At 40.1% G+C, this 22,020-nt stretch overlaps 1 protein-coding gene and 1 pseudogene across 2 annotated transcripts in view; both read left to right on the forward strand.

Moving 5' to 3' along the window:
- Positions 1-22,020, forward strand: part of GRM4 (glutamate metabotropic receptor 4) — a 3,082,936-nt gene that overhangs the window by 2,156,043 nt on the left and 904,873 nt on the right. The gene's annotated exons all lie outside the window — the stretch shown is intronic.
- Positions 1,538-22,020, forward strand: part of LOC122806209 — an 84,250-nt pseudogene continuing 63,767 nt past the window's right edge.

The following is a 22,020-nucleotide window of genomic DNA, read 5'->3' on the forward strand; positions in this document are numbered from 1 at the left end:
AGCAACCAGCCCCTTTTCATTTGCATTGTTAGTAGCCCTTGCACAACTTAACCTAGTTTCCAGGGTTCAGCTCCAGCATTAAGGAGATAATCTTGACCCTCCTTTGGCAGCCTGGGAAGAATCTCCTTTATCCCGAGAAAAGGATACTCAAGCATGCCTTTTCAGTACCTACCGCACGGAAGAGAAATGTTTTTTTGCTGCTACTTAGGTTGTGTCAGTTATGTAAATTGAAATTTAGACTGCTGTGTTCTGCTGATTTTAAAATATTTTTTCATCTGGCACTAAATACAGTGCTCCAATCATCCAAAGAAAGACAGGAAGTGGGAGCACTTGTAGTATATGTCTCAAACAAAACAGCAAGTGGGAGCAATTGTAGTATATGTCTCAAACAAGACAGGAAGCGGGAGCAGTTGCAGTATATGTCTCAAACAAGACAGGAAGCGGGAGCAGTTGCAGTATATGTCTCAAACAAGACAGGAAGCGGGAGCAGTTGTATATGTCTCAAACAAGACAGGAAGTGAGAGCAGCTGTAGTATATGTCTCAAACAAGACAGGAAGCGGGAGCAGATGTAGTATATGCCTCAAACAAGACAGGAAGTGGGAGCAGATGTAGTATATGTTTCAACCAAGACAGGAAGTGAGAGCAGTTGTAGTATATGTCTCAAACAAGACAGGAAGTGGGTGCAGTTGCAGTATATTTTATTTATTTATTTATTTTACATTTGTTGACCGGGCTAATTCAACTGGATACATGTCCATTTTCAGTGGAGGCCTGGGGAGAAAAGCTCCACATTCCAGAAAAAAATTACAATAAAATAAGTATGTTGCTAAGATTTAACAAATTTAACTAGTAAATGCATTTTAGCTAAGAGAATACTAGTAAATACATTTTAGCTTAAGAGTAAGAAAAAAGTCTTCTAAGCTAACATATCATGTATGGATATACATACAACTAAAAATAGTAGGTAAGTAAAATTGAGCACTATTTGAACTTTCAGATGGTTTTACATACAATTGTGTTAGCAGAAAAGGAATAGCTAGTTTAAGTGAGTGAGAAGAAAAGGGACGGGAGACAGTGGAGGAAGTTAGTCTGGGTTTGCACAGGGGCATAGTCAATGTGATTTAAGGTATGGTTTTAGCTTGGATTTAAATAGGGTATTAGAAGGTAGGGAAGTTAGATCAGTAGGGAGGGAGTTCCTAGTTTTACCCACTGTGTTAGAGAATAGAGAATCTCCAGACAGATTGTTGGTTTTACATATCTTTACCATTATTTTGTTTGAAGAGCGCATTGCTTTCAGGTAATTGTAGGGGGTGATTAGTAAGTATTGGAGTAGATGTAGGCCGAAGCAGTATCTTATAGGCAATAGTTAGCTGGTTTGATAGAATAAGATTTGGCAATTCTAACCACCCTAGTTGATTAAGATTGTTACAATGATGGGTTCTGTAGGTAGAGCCATATGTCTCAAAAAAGACAGGAAGTGAGACCAGTTGTAGTATATGTCTCAAACAAGACAGGAATCGGGAGCAGTTGCAGTATATGTCTCAAACAAGGCAGGAAACGGGAGCGGTTGTAGCATATGTCTCAAACAAGACAGGAAGAGAGAGCAGCTGTAGTATATGTCTCAAACAAGACAGGAAGCGGGAGCAGTTGTATATGTCTCAAGACAGGAAGCGGGAGCAGTTCTATACATCTCAAACAAGACAGGAAGTGAGAGCAGTTGTAGTATATGTCTCAAACAAGACAGGAAGCAGGAGCAGTTGCAGCATATTTCTCACACAAGACAGGAAGCGGGAGCAGTTGTATATGTCTCAAACAAGACAGAAAGCAGGAGCAGTTCCAGTATATGTCTCAAACAAGACAGGAAGTGGGAGCAGTTGCAGTATATGTCTCAAACAAGACAGGAAGCAGGAGCAGTTCCAGTATATGTCTCAAACAAGACAGAAAGTGGGAGCAGTTGCAGTATATGTCTCAAACAAGACAGGAAGTGGGAGCAGTTGCAGTATATGTCTCAAACAAGACAGGAAGCAGGAGCGGTTGTACTATATGTCTCAAGACAGGAAGCGGGAGCAGTTCTATACATCTCAAACAAGACAGGAAGTGAGAGCAGTTGTAGTATATGTCTCAAACAAGACAGGAAGTGGGAGCAGTTGCAGTATATGTCTCAAACAAGACAGGAAACAGGAGCAGTTCTATACATCTCAAACAAGACAGGAAGTGGCAGCAGTTGCAGTATATGTCTCAAACAAGACAGGAAGCGGGAGCAGTTGCAGTATATGTCTCAAACAAGACAGGAAGCGTGAGCAGTTGTGGTATATGTCTCGAACAACTCTGTTGCTGACTCTGATGTAAGTAATCAGCAAAAGAGTAGCAGGAATCCATGTGTGCTATTTTAGCAGCAGGTGGTGGTGGTACAGAAAGTAGCCCTCAGTGTACAGACAACGGGTATAGAGGGCAGTCTGCAGGAACTTACAGTCCAGAATCTTATTCTTTATCTGCTCTGGGCCTGTAAGTATTAAAAGAACTCTTGACACTGATACACATATAGTCTGTGACTCAGATCAGTGATACTTTAGAAGCCAGTAGACTTTGACTAGTAAATTCATGAGAAGTAGTAGTTTGTAGTATATCTTTCTGTATACTGTTTGTTATGACTGGATATGTTTGGGAATTTTGGTTAAGAATTTGGACCCATGCACATTAATTTAATCAAATGTTTGGTATGGAAAGGGACAATATACAGACATAAGGTATGTAAAGAACCTTTTGTTGTGGTGTTAAAAGTGTTTTTTTTTTTTTTTTTTTAATTTGGCTCTCCCCTCCAATGTTCATACTAATACCAGACCGGCACCCTGGTACCTGTCCATGCTGAGTACAGCGGCTGTTATCTCCCACTCCTGGATTTTAATCCAGTGTATTTTGCTGGGACCAATCACAGAACAAGACATCCAGGGGAATTGGCTCATCTTTGCATCCATCCCAGGGGTGTTTTTTTATTTATACCCTACTCACTTCAGTACCCTCCCATATGTGAGCCCATAGTTTTGCATGGGGGTAGGCATGTAACAGAGACATGTGGCATATCACCCTGTCTTCACAGCAGCTCAGCCATGTCTCTGCCATTTAAACCCCTCTTATAGGCACACCTACCATGTGCTGTCCCTAGCCCCCAGGAGGGATAGACATTCTGAATGCCCATGGAATCAGCCACCTGCCCCTTGGATGGTAACACCCATCCTACCCTCCCTACTGCTCCATCAGCTGACAGAGCTTTCTACTTGAACTCAGTTTGCCTGGGACATAGTCAGGGCCTTCTCCATCTATGTCTGGGACATAGTCAGGGCCTTCTCCATCTATGTCTGGGACATAGTCAGGGCCTTATCCCTCTATGTTACCAGTGTGGCTTGTTGTAAAGTTAAAATTTGTTCATGTGCCTTCTGGATTTTTTCTCTCCATTAAAGATTAAGTGGTTACCTCAATGGATTAATAAGAACTTTGCTACTTCTTATACTTCAAGGATCCCATATTATGCCATGGAGGATACAAGAGAATGGCATTGTTCCCATGGACTCTGGCATTTGTAGCTATGATGTGATATGTTAAAGTGGGAATTCCTTCACTTTGATTTTCCTTTTTTAAGCTATTAAGATATTTTTTAAAGAGCACTGATTTGAACTATGCATTTCCCTCAGCAGTTGCTTTATGCAGTGACTGGTAACAGCCTTTGGGTCTCATTTACAGGGATTAGCATGAGAGGCTCCAGCTTTTGTATATAGTTTTTATATTGCCATCAATTGCTGGTTTGATAATTTGTTGAATAATATTTGTCTGATTTAAAAAGAAAAGGGAGATACGTAAGACTGTATGTGTATTTTTTCACAAGTTACTTTTTTGAGTACATCAGAGGCTATTACAATCCAGAAGTGGAGTAATGTTGAGGTTTTGTGTTGTATACTGTGGAGCAGTGAATTTGAGACACTAACTTTATGGTCAATCAGGTGGAATTTGACTACTTTTTAACCTCTTTAACTTATGGACTTCTTTTTTAGAATATTAATGGGCAGGGCCATAACTATGGTGGGGTTAATGAGGTAGTTGACTCAGGCACACGTTGTCAGAGGACAAGATTGTCAGGTACTGATAGTTGTGGAGTGCATTATCAATTTCATAAATAAATGCTGATACTGCATTTGCAGTCATGGCTGAAGTGGCAAAGTACTCAGTGTTTTGTGATTTAACTGTAGCAAACTGCTTGTCACAGCAGTAGCAAGCAGCTTTCTACTGTTTTAGAGGGAAATAATTTATTTGGAGATCTGCACAGGCTGACTGATGGCCTAGCTATGATTCTGTTAATGGACTCCTCAGCCTAGGACAATGAGCCTGTGTCTTCTCCTGAATTAAAAGTTTATTTTCTCATGTTGTATTTTCGAAAAAAATACATATTTCTTAGCAGGAACATTAACAGCTTTTCTAGTTTGTTTTTTTAGAAAAGTTTTTTTTTCAGAAAATTTAGAAATAAGGAAAGGGGAGGTGTGCTTGTAATGCATAATACTTCAGTTAGACCAATATTTCCTAACACTGATGCACTCAGTATATATACTGTGATTAAACCACGAGGCTCAAAAATGCTAACCTTAGTGAGTATATATAACCCACTAGGGGTAGTAATTCAAGCTCTGTGGGACATAATTAGACATATCTTCACCTATCAAAAAAGCAGTCAGTGAATTAACTGGAACATAGCTGAGGTAAGAGACCAAGATAAGAGAAGGTTAGACAGTTGATAATTCTCTACCTTTTGTAAATATGTAGCTTTCATAGGTATAGTGAAATGTAAAGGGTGACAGGGTTCCAGTTACATTTATTTTATTATTTTCATATGGACAGTGATACAGTGTCTTTTGTGACTATGTGTGTGACCATTCAGATTAAAAAAGTATCTTGAATGGCTGAATGGTCATGTGCAGAGTAGATGAGCTGATCAGTAAATTACTGATCTGTCAGCTGCTCTGTAACTGGGGAATGAAACTGTGGGGGGGGTGAGCTGTGCAGTAATTGGGGTTTCTGTTTGTTTTTCTTTTCAAAATGTTGCCCCCCTGCCAGCACTGGGCCCTAAGCAGCTGTCTAGGTTGGCTAGTTCTGGATCTGGCCCTACATGTTCCCTAACAAATTTTCAATGTATAACTGAGATTCTTTAAAGTGTATAATTAAAATGTTATGGATCAAAGAACAAAATAAATTTGGCAAAGCAATAGAAGCTGATTTCATGGGAGACAGGTTTGTTGTTGAAACACTAGTGTATGACATTCATTAGTGAAATTACTAATGTGCTAATTGCAGTTTTTTTTTTCTGGGAATGTGAATTACAGCTAAACTAGTGATTTAATGTTTCACCATGGCTGTGAGATAGTAGAGTTGATAAACACAAGTACTAGGAATGCAGATGATGCAACCAGCCCCCTGAATTAGAGGGTGCAGGGGTGGCTTTTCCCCTGCAAAAATGCCTTTTTTTCCTGTAAATATTTAATCCTGAATGCTGTTAGTATTTGGGGATGGGGTTCACTGCTGCAGCTTTCTACTTTTAATACAGGAGAAGACACAGGCTGATTATCCTGGGCTGATGAGTCCATTAACAGAATCATAGCTAGGCCATCAGTCAGCATTCATGATACTTGAGATAGTCCTAACTTGGTTGGTATGTGCATGTGTGTGTGAATAGCAAGCCACCCTTGCAAAACAGTTTGATTTTGTAATCTTGACAGTAGATTGCAATTGAATAATTCAGATGAACTGTGTTTGATGTTTTGTGAATTGATAACACCGATGTTCATTAGGAAACCTTGAGATAAAGGATGAATTCAGGAATCAGGTTTACAATTAACTTATTGTGACAGCTCTTGATATTTTAGAGGGCTCAGGCCATAAGGGTTAAGCTGCAGAAGGAAAGTAGGGTGGTATTGAATTTAAGAGCTGAAGGAAGGTGGGAGCTGGCAGTTGTGACTACGGTGGGTCTGGAGGCATTTAGATCCATTTATAAGATGCTATACCATCAGCAAACAAGACCAGATATAGAAGAATGGTTAGCAGTGGTCTCCCCTGACAGGAAAAGCATCAATGTAAAAGATTATTAACAAAGATAGAGTTGGAAGATCTATATTTGTTAGGCATTAGGTAAATTGCAATCTCCCAAGAAGCTGCTGAAGGAATTTGTTTTAGATTAATCACAATTTGTTCTTGAACAAATTTGAGCACCTATTTGACAAGGTGCTGATTTCAGGAAATGTTCTGTGCAGTTGGAGGGAAGCGGTAATCTCTGTTATTCATTAGCAAAAGGTAAAGACCTGATTTTTGCAACCTCTTTCCATACTGTTTCAGTTTTGTACTTTAATTCCAAAGGCTTCGTGGGCCTGTTAGCTGAGAGGATAAAGAAACTGTAGTCATACCTGACTCATCAGTAATGATGTGGGTTCATAAATGGGCAACAAGCTTCAGATACCACATTTAAAACCCATTTGCAGATTCAGAACACTGCATGGGGAAGATTCCGATGAAAGCTTTTTAAGATGCTGAAAATTTAATAGGGTGAGTTAAAAGTTTTTTTTTTGTTTTGTTATGTCTTTGAAGTGATTTGGAATTCTGGACAATATTATACAGTTAATTTGGGGCATACACGGTGGTGCAGCAGTTAGCGTTGCTGCCTCACAGCAAGAGGTTTTCCGGTTCGATTCTCGGCTGGGGTGCCTTCTGTACGGAGTCTGCATGTCCTCCCTGTGGCCATGTGGGTTTCCTCCGGGTGATCTGGTTTCCTCCCACATCCCAAAGACATGCTGTAGGTGGATTGGACACTCTAAATTGGCCCTAGCTGTGTGTGTGTGCATGTGTGTCCCTTCTGTGGAAGGTTGGGCGCTGGGCTGGCAACTCAACACCGTAGAACTCCACTGCCAGTCATGAGCGGACAGGTGATCCGTTGTGGCGACCCCTAACCGGGAAAAAGCTGAAAGAAGAAGAAGAAGATTATACAGTTAATTTGAATTATTTGCATAGTTCCAGTGCTCCTGTAAAGGTAAATGAATGCCTTTTATGTATATTCAACTGGAATCATGGGATGCATAAGGACTGACCCAGTCTCTTTGATTTTTTTGTATTCTGTGTAGAACCTCCAAGATTAGTGGATACAGTGGAGGTGCTATGGAAGTTAACCTGTCACTCTTCACAGATGATTGATGAGTTTAACAAATCCTAAGAACAGCTAGATAAATGTATTCTTACATTTAAAATCCTTTGTTAGAACCTCAGGCTGTAAAACTAACACAGATAAAACAAGGGCCACAAGTATTAGCTTATAGCCATCAGGAAATTTCTACACTAGATTCATATTTGTCGTTAATGTATGATTATTACATATATAGCTATGCAAATTGCTCTGCTTATGGAAGAGACTGTATATTTGTCATGCATACAAGTTATACAGACGGTAGAAATGATTATAAGGAATGATTATAAGATGGAAATGTACTTTCTTGGAATTTGACCAAATAATTCAGGCAGTCATGATGTTTATCTTACAACAGTGTTGAGCCCTTCTGACTTTCACAGAACCTTCTATAAAGAAATCAGGAATATTTGTTTTAGCTGAGAAGTAGGTCATGAGTGGTCAAGGATAAACTCACTTTACTGGTTTCTCAAGGGCCTGGGGCTGCCCAGCCTGCCTTTTTACAGGAGGGCAATACATCTTAGAATTATGTACAAGTGATTATAACAAAATGACAGTATGGTGGGAAATCTTGTTAGAAAGGAACAGATGCATCCAACTTGTTTATATTGGGGTCTTTAGACCCTTTAAATTAAATATTATAAAGACAGTGTGGGCATGTCTGGAATGGGAAAAAATCCTGAGAAGAAGCTGATTGCTGAGGTCATCAAATTTCTTATTTAAAGGGTTTCATAGGTCTATTTTCTTAACACTCGTATAGCTAGATGAATTGATTATATGCCCTGCTCTCCATTCCTTATTTGCAGTGCTTCAATTGTTAAGATTCAACAATAACAATTTTATTGTTTGTGTTGTCTTCATGTCATATATCACTTTGCTATAAGCTTTTTTTTTTCAAATTGCCAAAGTATTTTGTTAGAAGAAGTATTAATTCTGTGCTTATCCAGTAAAGCAATTGGTATTTTTTTTTTCCTGGGTGATTTTCCCATCCATACCCGCAAAGTATCAAGCTTGCCTATTTTGGTATTGTGCTCAGTCCATCTCTGGTCAGGTGTGAGCCAAGTGCAGGATTGTCATAAAAGCAGCCATGGGGGGTAGTTTGTGCCCTTACCCACATCAACCATGCAGGCTATGAGAGCACATTTTACACCCCTAAATCCAGCCCTGAGTGGCTGACGTGGGGAGTCAGATCATCATAATGACTACTGTACCTTCCCTGTAACAGTGCATGCTTCCGCAGACATACTGAGGAGAGCTGCCATTGCAGACTTGGTAGAATCATGGCCATAATCTCCTCTTAAAAGCCTACACTTGCTGACAGCAGAATGGCAGAACAAGACCACCTCTTGCCCTGCGGGTAGGTGAGCCTGCTCCAAATGCTCACAACCATCTTCCTCTGCCTGGTTCCCCAAATGTCCAAGCCGCTGCTCTGACTCAGGGCTCATAGGCCTTAGTATTAAGGGTACCAAATACATTTCTCATGACACAGTTCAGTGGAGAATAATAATCTGTTGTATTGCAGAGAAAGTCACATATGTGGGGGACTAGAAAATCAAGGTCCTGATTCCCCAAATAGTAGAATCATGCATTCTTTATAACTTTTCTGATTAAAAGTAACATTACTGTAATGATCGTAGAACCACTGACCAATTATAGGTTCATAGGTTCATAGGTTGATACTAGGCTATCTGCCCTAGGGCATTTACAAGCCTAGCCAGAGTGTGTTTGGCTTTCGCCACCCTTCTTAGATTAGTTGACTCTGCCTCAGAAGATAGCCCATTTAAGGTTAGTTTACCGTGCCTCTGTCTAGCAGTGACACAGAAGAGATCCCAGGGGTAAATTTACGATCTCCCATCCAAACGTCAAGATTCTTCTTGAAGAGGGTCATTGAGGGGCTCTGTCTGACATGGATTGGGATTTTGTTCCAGAGTGAGGGGAGCCTCGGGGATATGAATCTGCCTCTCCAGCATGTTCTATTTATTTCTGTCCTGAGGTTTAAGTCACTGGAGTGTGTAGTTCTGATGGATTTGGATTTCTTGAGGTGGAGCATGTCCATTAATTCTGGGTTGGGCATGGCTTTATACATCAGGCACAGATCGCCTCTGAGTAGGCGGTAAGCAACTGAGTAGAGCTGGAGTTTCTTTAGCCTAACTGCGTACGGCATCTGTTTGAGTCCCTTGATCCTCTTGGTGAGGTACTTTTGGGGTCTTTCTAGTTGTAGCAAGTGTCGGGTAAGGTACATCCCAAATGGGGCATTGTATTCAATTATGGGCCTGATGAGTAATGAGTACAGGGGCACAATGACCTCTCTTGATCTAGATGTGAACCCCTTTGTGATAAGGTGGGCTATACAGAATGTCTTTCTAACCACTTTGGCAATGTGATTGTCAAAGGAGAGATTGCAATCTACTTGGGTCCCCAAATCCCTAATTCTTCCGTACTTAATGGATTACCACCTATGTGGTAATTTGTGGGCACTTTGTTTTTCCCAAAGGGGATGACTATGCACTTTTTGGCATTTAGCTTTAGGCCATGGCTCTGGCACCAGTTATCCATCTCTGTGAGACCTTTTTGGAGGATGCTTGTGTCAGCCGGCGAGTCAATTATGGCCCCCAGTTTGCAGTCATCTGCAAACTTTGTCAGCCATAGTCCTCCTGTGTTAGCCTGTACCTCAGAGAAATATATACTGAACAAGAGAGGTCCCAGGACTGAGCCTTGTGGGATGCCACTTGTAACTGATTTAGAGTCTGACATGGCACCTGCAATTCTGACCATGTGGGTTCTATCCCTAAGCCAGTTTGCAACCCATCTTGTGACATAGGGGTTGATAGTTAAGCTGGTGAGCTTATTTATGATGCCCGAGTGGGGTATTGTGTTGAAGGCTTTTGCAAGGTCAAGGTAGGCTGTGTGGACTACCTTCCCTTCGTCTATGGCCTTGGTGACTGTTTCAAAGAAATTGACCAGGTTCAAGAGGCAAGATCTGCCCTTAACAAAGCCGAATTGGGTAGGATCCAGTGTTTGGAGGTTTCCAATGTCTTTGTTTATGAGTTCCATGATGATACGCTCCATAGCTTTGCAGACCAGGCTAGTTAGGCTTATAGGGCGATAGTTTCCGGGGTTTGTTGTGGCACCACCTTTATGGAGTGGGACCACTGTTGCTGTATGCCATTCTTTGGGTACATATCCTGTTGTAAGGCTGAGACTGAACAGTGATTTTAAGTGAGGGTTCAGTTCTTCTTGGAGCTCATGTAAAACGCAGCCTGGGACACCGTCCGGTCCCATTGATGCTGTGTTTTTTGCTTTGGAGGGGACAGCTTTCACCTATGCATCTGTGATGTCAGGGAGGCTACACTCTGTTGGGATAGTCATTTGCTCATTTGGGGGGGGGAGAAGTTTGCACTGAACCTGTCTGCCAGGATGTTGGCAATGTCTGTGGGTTCAGTGTATTTTTTGTCATTTTGCGCTAACTCACAGCATATCTGGGAGTTTCCACCCAGATTTCTGACAAAACTAAAGAAAGCCTTGTGATTATCTTTAGCGTCTTGTGCAATTTTTCTTTCGAAGCTAGCCTTAGATGATTTTATGAGGGATCATAGTTTCTTGCCAGTACTGATCAGAGTTGCCTTCCCTTTCAGGGATTTTGCTCTATCATGTAGTAGCTTCCTCCTTCTGTTGTACAGCTTATTTATGGCTGGGGTCCACCAGACAGGTCTCCTGCCTTTGGAGGAGTATGTCTTGGTTTTATTTGGGATAGCACGATCCATGCATTCCTGTAGGTATCCATAGAATGCGTTTGTAAAGGATTCTGCGGTTTGGGCCATATTTTCCACTGGCCCTGGGGCTTTGAAGGATTCCACCTCGGTTTTGAGAAGTTGTAAGTTTGCTTTTGAGAAGTTTTTGACCGTGGTTTCCTTTGCTGGGGGTGGGGACGGGATATGGATGTCCATAGTGATTAATTTATGGTCAGATCTTACCAATGAGGGGTATACCTCTGGTATGGAACATAGAGTCCCCATGTTGGTGATGATCAGGTCCAATATGTTTCCCCTCTTGTGGGAGTGGTGACCAGTTGTTCCATAACATTTAAGTTTATAAATTCTAGGAACCATTGGGCTAGGGTGTTGGGGCTTGAGTAGTGCTCCCAGTCTATGTTTGGGTAGTTAAAGTCACCCAATATAATGGTGTTTGGAGAGACCTTCATATTCTCCAGTTTCTTCAGGAAAGCCAAGTGGGGTTCCTGAGTTTGGGAGGGTGGTCTGTAGCAGGCTACAAACTGGAAGGCAGTTTTGCCCAATGTTAGTTGCACATGGATGGTCTCAGATGCTTCGTGCAGTGCCACTAGCCTGGAGGTATGGGTATCTTTGATGAATATGGATACTCCTCCTCCTCTTGTGGTTCGGTCCGAGTTTTGGGGCAAAAAGCATGGTATGAGGTATAGCCTGGTAGTGCTGGGATGCTCTCAGGAGCCTTGAACCAGGTTTCTGTTACTGCACAGATATCGATATTCTCCATACTGAGGAGAGCTTTGAGTGCGTGCATCTTGAGGTTTAGACTTCTGGTGTTGGGCAGCATTACCCTTAGTTTTTTTTTCCTTGTGTTGTCTAAGGAGGTGGGTTTGTCTTTTGAGCCTTGCCTAAAAAAGGCACTATGAGGGTGGCAAGAGCCTTGGCCAGTATTTGAAAACCCAGGGGTGACAGGTGCAAGCCGTCCCTAGCGAAGCAATGTGGCTTGTCAAGCATGTCATCCCAGGCTGACAGACACTGGATCCCCTTTGAGTGACCCCAATACTTTAGCCAATTGTTGAAATTGATCATTTTGTCTTTATACTGTGGTATCATTCTTGGTGAGGGTAAGATGCTACTCAAGGTCAGGGTCATACCGGCCTGGGCCACATGATCAGAGAGCTCCTTTATGTCTCTTTTCATGTAATCCAGGGAGGTACGTCTCAGGTCATTCACACCAGCATGGACAATGACGGAGTCATATTTGTACTTGCTTTGGAGTGACCTGACTACCTGTGTTATGTGGCAGATCCTGGCACCCGACAGGCAGCTTACAGTGACCTTCTCCTTGTTCAGCCTGGTGAGAGGGACGTCAGTGTGTCTGACAATAGAGCCACCTATTACAAGTGTATTAGGTGTGTTGTTTAGCCTTAAGGGCTGTGACTGTGTGGCACACTGACTTTGTGAACTATGTGATACATGGGTATTGTTGTGGGGTAGCAGTTGCTTGGATGTCTGCCTTGGAGGTCCCTGTTGCTTGGGCAGATTTTTATTTAGACCCTCCGAGTATGTTTTTGTGTGTTTATGTGTTTGGTTTGCTGTTGCGATAGGTCTATGTGAGACTGGATTTGTGGTGTGTGTGATTACCTTCTCCTCCAGACTGACTGTGCCAGTACTATGTTGAGAGAGCTCAGCCTCCAGTTTGGCTATATAGTTGCATCTCTCACATATATTTGAGCTTGTTGGGAAGAGAAGAGGGTGGTCTGTGTACATAAGGCAGTTGTAACATTGCCTCAAGATTCCCATATTCACCAGCTGGACTGGAGAGTAAACCTGAAACTGACTTTTGGACATGCCAAAATAGTATAAGGAATTACTTTTTGACTTGATCAAGAAGGACCAATAGGGAGCCAAGTACTTAAAGGGAGTATAAGAGGGTGTAGTGCTTTAGTTTATTAGTGCTTACTTATAAGACACTTATCCTAGCTACTGCTGGGTTTTAGAAGGAAAATAGAGTGCTTACTTTGAGATTTGGAACAGTTCTAAGGGAAAAAGTGAAGAGCAGACTTTGTGGAGCCGGGAATAGTTTAAACCTGATTAAGTGGTGCTGCCCGATACTGCGCTATGCACAAAAATGCACAAAAGAGGGTTTTAAGAGAGGGGGATCAAGGAGTTTGGAATTGACCCAAAATGGCCAATAAAACTACAGTTTCTAGGCAGTAACCACTCCCACAGGGGCAGGCAGGCTGTTCAGTGTTTACCACTGCCACTGATGAACACAGAGACTTCCCTTTAGCCCAAGCAAGCAATGGCCTCCAAGAAACTTACAAACAGTTCAGAACAGCAAATCTGTAACTGAACTTTTTTTTAAATTTCAGAAAGTGGGAAAAAAGCAAGATTTTTTTTGTTTGTTTGTTTTATTTAAAGATAGTAGAGATATACAAGTAGCAACAAGTTAGAACAGTGCAATAAATGACCCCACACTTAAGAAAAAAAGATTTTAAAATAAGTGCAACACAGGAAATGCAGTAAACAGGCTCTAGATGTGTTCTAAATACAGTTCCTAATACATATATCAAGTTTAGCAAGCTGGAAAACGCCAAAAAGTAGGTGGCAATGCATAAATCTTAACAAATAATCTGAAGAAAAATACTTACAATCTCAAAAGTGGCTCCTTTCTTCTCTCAGCATTTTCTCCTCTTCGCGGGTGCTTCACCAACAGCCAACAAGTCTGAAAATTTGCCAAAACTACGAGGCAATCGGGTTTTAAGACAGGGAGATCAAGGAGTTTGGAATTGACCCAAAATGGCCAATAAAACTACAGTTTCTAGGCAGTAACCACTCCCACAGGGGCAGGCAGGCTGTTCAGTGTTTACTACTGCCACTGATGAACACAGAGACTTCCCTTTAGCCCAGGCAAGCAATGGCCTCCAAGAAACTTACAATCAGTTCAGAACAGCAAATCTGTAAATTGAACTTTTTTTTAAGTTTCAGAAAGTGAGAAAAAAAAAAATCAAGATTTTTTGGGTTTTTTGTTTTGTTTAAAGATAGCAGAGATACACAAGTAGCAACAAGTTAGAACAGTGCAATAAATGACCCCATACTTGAGTGCTAGGCCAGAGACAGGTAAAATGCAAGTTTTAAGAAAAAAACGATTTTAAAATAAGTGCAACACAGGAAATGCAGTAAACAGACTCTAGATGTGTTCTAAATACAGTTCCTAATACAGATATCAAATTTAGCAAGGTGGAAAAAAGCCAAAAAGTAGGCGGAAATGCAGAAATCTTAACTGCAACATCTCAAGGAAATTCACAGTACTACAGCATTAATTCTACTAAATAATATCTCCTGACGTGATTTTCCATATTAGGCATGAATTCTGAATTCCTCATAGGAACTTACTACAAAGAAAGTCCAGCTGTGTATGTTGAACTTGTCATAGCAGTAGATGTTTGAAAGATCCCTGCTGCAGTAGCCACTTGACAGCTTTTGCCCATGGAAGGTGCCATGAAGCTTTAGAAGCTGTCTGACTGTTATATCTTTGGCAGGATATAACCCATATAGCTAAGGCTACTGCAGCAGTAATCTATATGAAGAACATCAGAATTTTCGACATTTTGTCAAACTCGCAGTTTTCATATTTAGAGAGAAGTAAATCATCTAATACATAGTGGAAAAACATTCAGGAATACATCTTGAAATGAAAATGTGTTTAAAATGAAATGCATACTCCTCCTCTGTATACCTTACCCCTCACATTAGATAGCTATCCTGTTCTGTCATGGAGCTAAGTTAATGTAGTCAATGCTTCTGTTGCCGTACTCCAATTATTACCTTAAATGATGCAGGCGTAGAGAGGGACAGCTTCTTTTTTTGAATTTTTTTGAATCACAAAAATTTACGCGGGGAGGGCAAGGCCCCACACCCCCAAACTTATATATATATGTACCAGGTCCAAGATTGCTATACCTCAGATTAAAGGGAATAGTTTGAGAAATGGCAACTCAGGCTTAACATATGTAAATCTGTTCTTTCAGCCATTCAATCTCTGTCAGGACTCACTGTTGCAGGTCCCAGCATTTCAAACGGTTAACACTTTTTAGTCCACATGGCTAGTGGTTGAAGCAGAAAGTGCTAGCCAAAAGCATATTTGTTGTACTGTGAATTTCCTTGAGATGTTGCAGTTAAGAGTTTGACTATATAATATGGCAAGATGTTCCCCTCTAAAAGGGGGGGCAAGGCGAAAGTTTATATTTTGTTTGATTTCATCAGTGCATTCTCAGTCAGTGGGCTGACTTTCTCAGGTTCGATCCTTGGCTGGGGTGCCTTCTGTGCGGAGTCTGCATGTCCTCTCTGTGGTTGTGTGAGTTTCCTCTGGGTGCTCCAGTTTCCTCCCACATCCCAAAGACATACTGTAGGTGGATTGGACACTCTAAATTGGCCCTAGGTGTGACTGTGTGCATGTGTGTGCCTTCTGTGGAAGGTTGGCCGCCGGGCTGGCAACTCAACACTTTAAAACTCCACTGCCAATCATGAGCGGACAGGTGATTCGCTGTGGCAACCCCTAACTGGGAAAAGCCGAAAGAAGAAGAAGATTCTCAGTCAGTGGGCTGTGTGAAAATGGGTCTCAGTGAACTCTACTTCGTATCTTTGAAGTTGCTGTAATAAGTAAGTTGCTAGCGGTAAGGAAAATTGAGAAAAAAAGTGCCAGACTTTTTCTACAAGTTTAGAATGACTAACAAATCATAAAAATATGACGAGACAAAAGCTATAACAGTGAAGACAGTGAACAATACCGATATAGAGACAGAGAGACAAATTTAAACTGCTAAGTTGTTTAGAAATCTTTGCAGCACTTTGGCTATTACTGTGGTATTAGGCCTCTGACAAGCAGGATTTGTTGAAACTCATTTTTCTGAATACTCACAGATCCATAGAAAGGGGCTGAAGAAAAATCCTACAGAAAATTAAGCCTTTCATCTGAACTCTCTTTGCTAGAGATTTTGAAGAGCAGAATTTATATATTTTCTAAACTGATAAATAGAACCTACAGCCTGGATAAATAAATCATGTAGTTTGCCCATGACTGCTTTGTTTCAGGTAGAAATATATTACCATATTTACCACATGACATCAAGGCATGCACTCAGCTTGTTTTTATTTAATTGCCCTAAATCCATCTCACAAAAATAGGGACATTTACTTTCAGTGGGCTTACCCAGAAACAGCAATTAAAATATATATTCCCTCATTTAAAGTACTGCTTTCTGAATGGTTTCTTACATTGCAACTTGAGAATAAGCATTACTACATACAGAAATCCAAAGAGTAGAAACAGTAACATCCAGATTAAGAGAGTTTGACTTTTTATTGTGCCAAATGATTTGTCCTGTAATATAATGAGCTCTGGTCATGGGGCTTATTCCACAGAAGGATGCTTAGCTGTTTAAATTCAAAAAGTGGGAAAAGAAAAGATGCTGTAGCCTAAAAAATTAAGCAACTGCGTTTTATTTTCTGAACATAATATACACAGTGATTTGTTGAATCTATAATATACAGTGTCGCTCTTCTTAGGTCATAGGTTTTCCATGGTAAAACTGGATAAAATAATTAAAGAAAAACATGTGAAATTCAAAATGGAATGATCTGGAATAAGATGTCATTGTAATGTGACCGGCACAAGCGCATCATGACACCTCACTTCACAAGTTAGGGTCTCATTCATTAGTGGAGATAAATGACTTATTCCTCCACAACATGGTGAACATTCCCTCGTGATAAAATGTAGGCAAGAGCTAAATCTGACAGATGAACAGTTAATTTTAGACACACAGTCTAAGTGAAACTAAAGGATTTATATCAATGGGAGATAACTTACCTACTATAAACTTACTTTGGGTTGGTCACAAAGGATCTCTTACCTGGAGAGTAAACAGTTTTCATGGTGCTTAATGACCTCATAGTGGCCTGTGGTGCACTTAAAGTGAAGCAACTGAAAACATAGAATAGACAGTTAAATGCTACCATGGGAGGTTCTACTGAAAATTGTCTATCCTACTGATAATTAAGATTTATTGTCAAAAAAATGCAACCTGATTATAATGCTGGGTGTCCTTTATCCAGAATGTCTTAAGCCAGTAACATGCAATCTGTTAGCAAACTAAAATACCTTCAAGTGTACATTTACTAACTTTGTTATTATGGTTGCCTTCTATATTTCCCGCTATATGATTAAATAAACACTAATATCATTATTAGTCATTTTTGGCTTATACCAAATGTTTACAGGAAGAACTAGTTTATTTTGGCTGTAAGTAAGTAATGGAACAGTGCAATGTTTGAAATCCTCTGAATAACCTAGAGTAATCACAGAATGACATTAGCCTCATGACTGAAGACATCTACATCCTGCAAATGTATGTCTTTGAGTAAAAGAAACAAGTAGCACAAATATACTAAGCTCAGAATCCTATCTACAGAGTGTATATGCCACGAAACATCTGACACACCAGACGCAGTTCAGATGTGGACAACAGACAATTTTATATACTGCTTCAGTCTGCTCATGTCTGTTCATTATCAGACTGCGCCATGTAGTGCACTGAATGTCAGAGAACAGAGGTGCCTTTCATTTTAAAGTGCCATGTAGTGCATTGAATGGTGGAAAACAGAGAGGCCTTTCATTTCATAGTGCCATGTAGTGCATTGACTGGTATAGAACAGAGGTGCCTTTCATTATATAGTGCCATGTAGTGCATTGAATGGTGTAGAACCGAGGTACCTTTTATTTTATAGTGCCATGTAGTGCATTGAATGGTGTAGAACAGAGGTGCCTTTCATTTTATTATGCCATGCAGTGCATTTAATGGTGTACAACAGAATTGCTTTTCACTTTATAGTGCAATATAATGCTTTGAATGGTGTAGAAAGTGGTTCCTTTCATTTTATAGTGGCATGTAGTGCATTGAATGGTGTAGAACAGAGGTGCCTTTCATTTTATAGTGCCATGTAGTGCATTGAATGGTGTAGAACAGAGGTGCCTTTCATTTTATAGTGCCATGTACTGCATTGAATGGTGTAGAACAGAGGTGCCTTTCATTTTATAGTGCCATTTAATGCATTGAATGGTGCAGAACCGAGGTGCCTTTCATTTTATAGTGCCATGTAGTGCATTGAATGGTGCAGAAAGAGGTGCCTTTCATTTTATAATGCCATGTAGTGCACTGGATGCCGTAGAACAGAGGTGCCTTTCATTTTATAGTGCCATGTAGTGCATTGAATGGTGGAGAACAGAGGTGCCTTTCATTTTTAGTGCCATTAGTGCTCTCAGTACTATGAGCTACAGAAATCTGTCCATCCCTCCAGGACAGCAAAGCTGATGGGGATTAATCTGGTGAATGCAGGGAAAACAAATATATAGCACAGGATAAATGACATACAACTTATTTCACAATGTTCTCAGAAAAGGGGTTACTTGAGCAAGCCAAAGTGAACAATAGTGCAGTATTGCGCACCCTACATGTAACTAGTGCACAAAGCATTCAGAAATGGATTTACTAAGTGGATAGTGTAAACAGCATTGTGGCACTGTAGAGCCTGTAAGGAATAACTACACAAGGTAGTACGGAAGGGGTTAAGAAGTAAGTCAGAGTGCACAGAAGTGCAATATTGTGCACTGTACATGTAACTGGTGCACACAACATCCAGAAATGGTTTATTAAGAGAGCAGTGTAAACAGCTTTGTAGCACTGTACAGTGTATATGTAATTACTGCACAAAGCACTCGAAAGGGGATTAATAAGTAAACCAAAGTGCACAATAGTATAATATTGTGAAGCATACATGTAACTGGTGGATAAAACACTCAAAAATGAATTTACTAAGAGCAGTGTACACAGCATTGTGGTACTGCTCAGCTTACATGTAATTATTGCACAAAGCGCTGAAGAAGGGCTTTATTTGTGAGCCAAAGTGCATAGCAGTGTAACACTGTGCATCCTGCATGCAGTTATTGCACTCGTTATTAAGGAACTGAGATAACCAGTAAATCAGAGTGCATAGCAGTGTAGCATTTGGGCCCCTGTATGCAATTACTTCACACAGTACTATGAAACATGGATAACAAGAATGCACAGCTGTGCATCCTTGTGTTCCCTACATGTAACTGGTACACAAGGTACTTGGAAATAATTTAGAGGTAAATAAGGCAGATTAAGCATCACTGTGACAATGTGCACCCTACATGCAATTAATGCACGTGGTACTAAGTAAATGGGTTAACTGTGTGAATGGCAGTGTGACACTCTGTGCCCTACATGTTAGCAGTGTTAAAGATAGTCTGAAAAGTGTTTACTTTGTACATTAGACATCATAGTAGTGCAGTGTTATGTAACTTAAAAATGACTGGTGCACAAGCTACTTGGAAAAGGATTTACTATGTAATGCAGAGTGAAAGGCATAGTGACATTCTGCACCATAAATGTAATTAGTGCACATAGTATTAGGAAAATGATTTAATAAGTAAGAAAGCATGCAGAGAAGTGCAACACTGTGCACTTTATATCAAATTACTACATGATGTATGGAGAAAATGTTTACAGAGTGCATACTGTGTGTAAATGGTATGGACGTTTCTAGGAAAAGGGTTTACTAAGTAAAGGAGAGAACATAGCAGTGCTAACTTACATGTAACTAGTACACAAGGCACTCAGAAAAAGAGGTAAACTGTAGTACACATCAGTGTAACATTGGGTATGCAACACGTAAAATGTGTATAAGGTATTAGGAAATGGAAGTATCAGTTAAGCCAGGGTGAATAATACTACAACATTATGCACTGTATATATATATATATATATATATATATATATATATGTGTGTGTGTGTGTGTGTGTGTGTGTGTGTATGTATATATATATATATATATATATATATATATATATATACATATATATATATATAGGTGTGTATGTATATGTATATATATATATATATATATATATATATATATATATAGATATATATATATATATATATATAGATATATATATATATAGTGTGTGTGTGTGTGTATGTGTATATATATTAAATATATATATATATATATATATATATATATATATATATATATATATGTGTATGTATATATATATATATATATATATATATAGATATACATACACACCTGTGTGTGTGTATATATATATATATATATATATATATATATATATATATATATATATATATGCCTTCTTGCATTGAATCTAATTCTCAAGTCCCATCGACGTCAACCATGGCCCGTCCTCCAGCTCCTACCTTCTTGCATTAATTCTAATTCACAAGTCCCCTCGACATCAGCTATGGCTCGTCCTCCAGCTCCTAGTGTTCATGCTCCTATCAGAGAGCAACAACCACTGCCTTCAATTATTTCCACCAACCAGCAAGCTGCTCTTGCATTTACAACCAATAGTGATGCTGCCTCGCACATCAGGAACTTACATTCTGATACAGATTCCGTTACTGATACTTTGAGTGTAAATCAGACTGCTCCTACTGTTATTAGCAATCACAATGCAACGGATATGAAGAACTCCACCAATACCTTTAACATCAACCCTAATAATAATATTTTGTCATTCATTAATGACTCTACAGCAACTAACCCATTCCTGGTACAAACTCTTTCACCTATGCATAACGATCACATCCAGCAACCCACCGCTCACGATTTTAACAGTTGCAAAGCCAATATTTTCAAACTGGAACGCTTTATAAAAAATTTTAAAAACATTGAGTATGACATCTTTTATTTAGACACATGCCTTCTCCACAACATTGTGCCGTTTGGCTTGAGATTTACTAAGTTTCCAAATAACACCAATGAGAAACTTTATGATTCTCTTTAAGGCGCCTTACAACGAAACAGGTTTACAAACCCTCCGCCTCATTAATGCTGACAACAAGGAAAGACTGCAGGCATTGAAGGGAGTTATTGATGCACTCAGTTCTTGCATCAATCATCACCCTGACTTCACATTATTTGAACATTTGTACCAGGGCATAGGGTTTAGAGTGGAAAGACATGTTGCATCTTTAATTACCAGAAAACGTCAGAAATTGGACAGAGACCTCAAACAATATTCAAACAATTCAGCATATCCTTTTAGGAGGCAAAATAAAAATTCAAGGTTCGCTAATTGAAGGTTCGCTAATTTCAGAACATCTTTCCCCTACCGCTCTGAAGGACAGCAAGTGCTCAATCCTGCCACGAGGTTTAACGGTCAGGCTCCAAACAACGGTTTTATGCGCTCTACTTTCAGATCTTATGCAGCAGTATCCCAAACACCTAGAAATGTGGAAAACCGTGTTTCTCACATTTCGCCTCCACATTTTACTCATGATACCCACCATTTTTTGTCAACTACTCCCCCAAACCACTCAGTAATTTAGAACCAAGCCACGAACATCAACCCCAGCAGCAACTCTCCCCCAAGAACAGAACTGAGAGAACCACACAATATGGCAACAAGAGGGAAGAGCAGAGGAGGCACGAGAGGCAGAGGTCAACGCAGGTTCCTGAACCTCAGACCCAGAATTATCACCAGAAGCTACAATCAACATTAACTGCAAACTCTACATCACAGAACAATTCTTCTGAGATTTCTCAAGATCTTTCTGCAATTTTACAGCAAATGAACACAGCTGTGTTCAACCTCACTGACAGAAATTTATCTATCCCACAACTTGCAGTACTACAAAAAGGCTTTGGCTTCATTCCTGCACAAAGGGCTTATCTCCCAGATCTACTACTAGACCTACGGCTGTTTGCAAGGAAATTAAATCTTAAGCTCTTACACAGTGACAACCGTCCTACTGATAATGGTCCTCACAACAATCCCACAGAAATCTCTGACTCTAACTCTGTCACTGACTCTGTCTCCTCATCGGACATCTCTCCTGCCCTTACTACAGCAAAACCTAGAAGCCTTTACAATCCTGCTCTTAACACATTCCTCAAGGTCTGCGAAAGAGACATCAGAGAGCTATGCAACTCCAGTCTGCCTAACAAATGGCATAACTTAACTACC

Source organism: Protopterus annectens, chromosome 7.part0 (genome assembly GCF_019279795.1).
Source record: "Protopterus annectens isolate FY-2018-M chromosome 7.part0, PAN1.0, whole genome shotgun sequence".
Classification (NCBI taxonomy): domain Eukaryota; kingdom Metazoa; phylum Chordata; order Ceratodontiformes; family Protopteridae; genus Protopterus; species Protopterus annectens.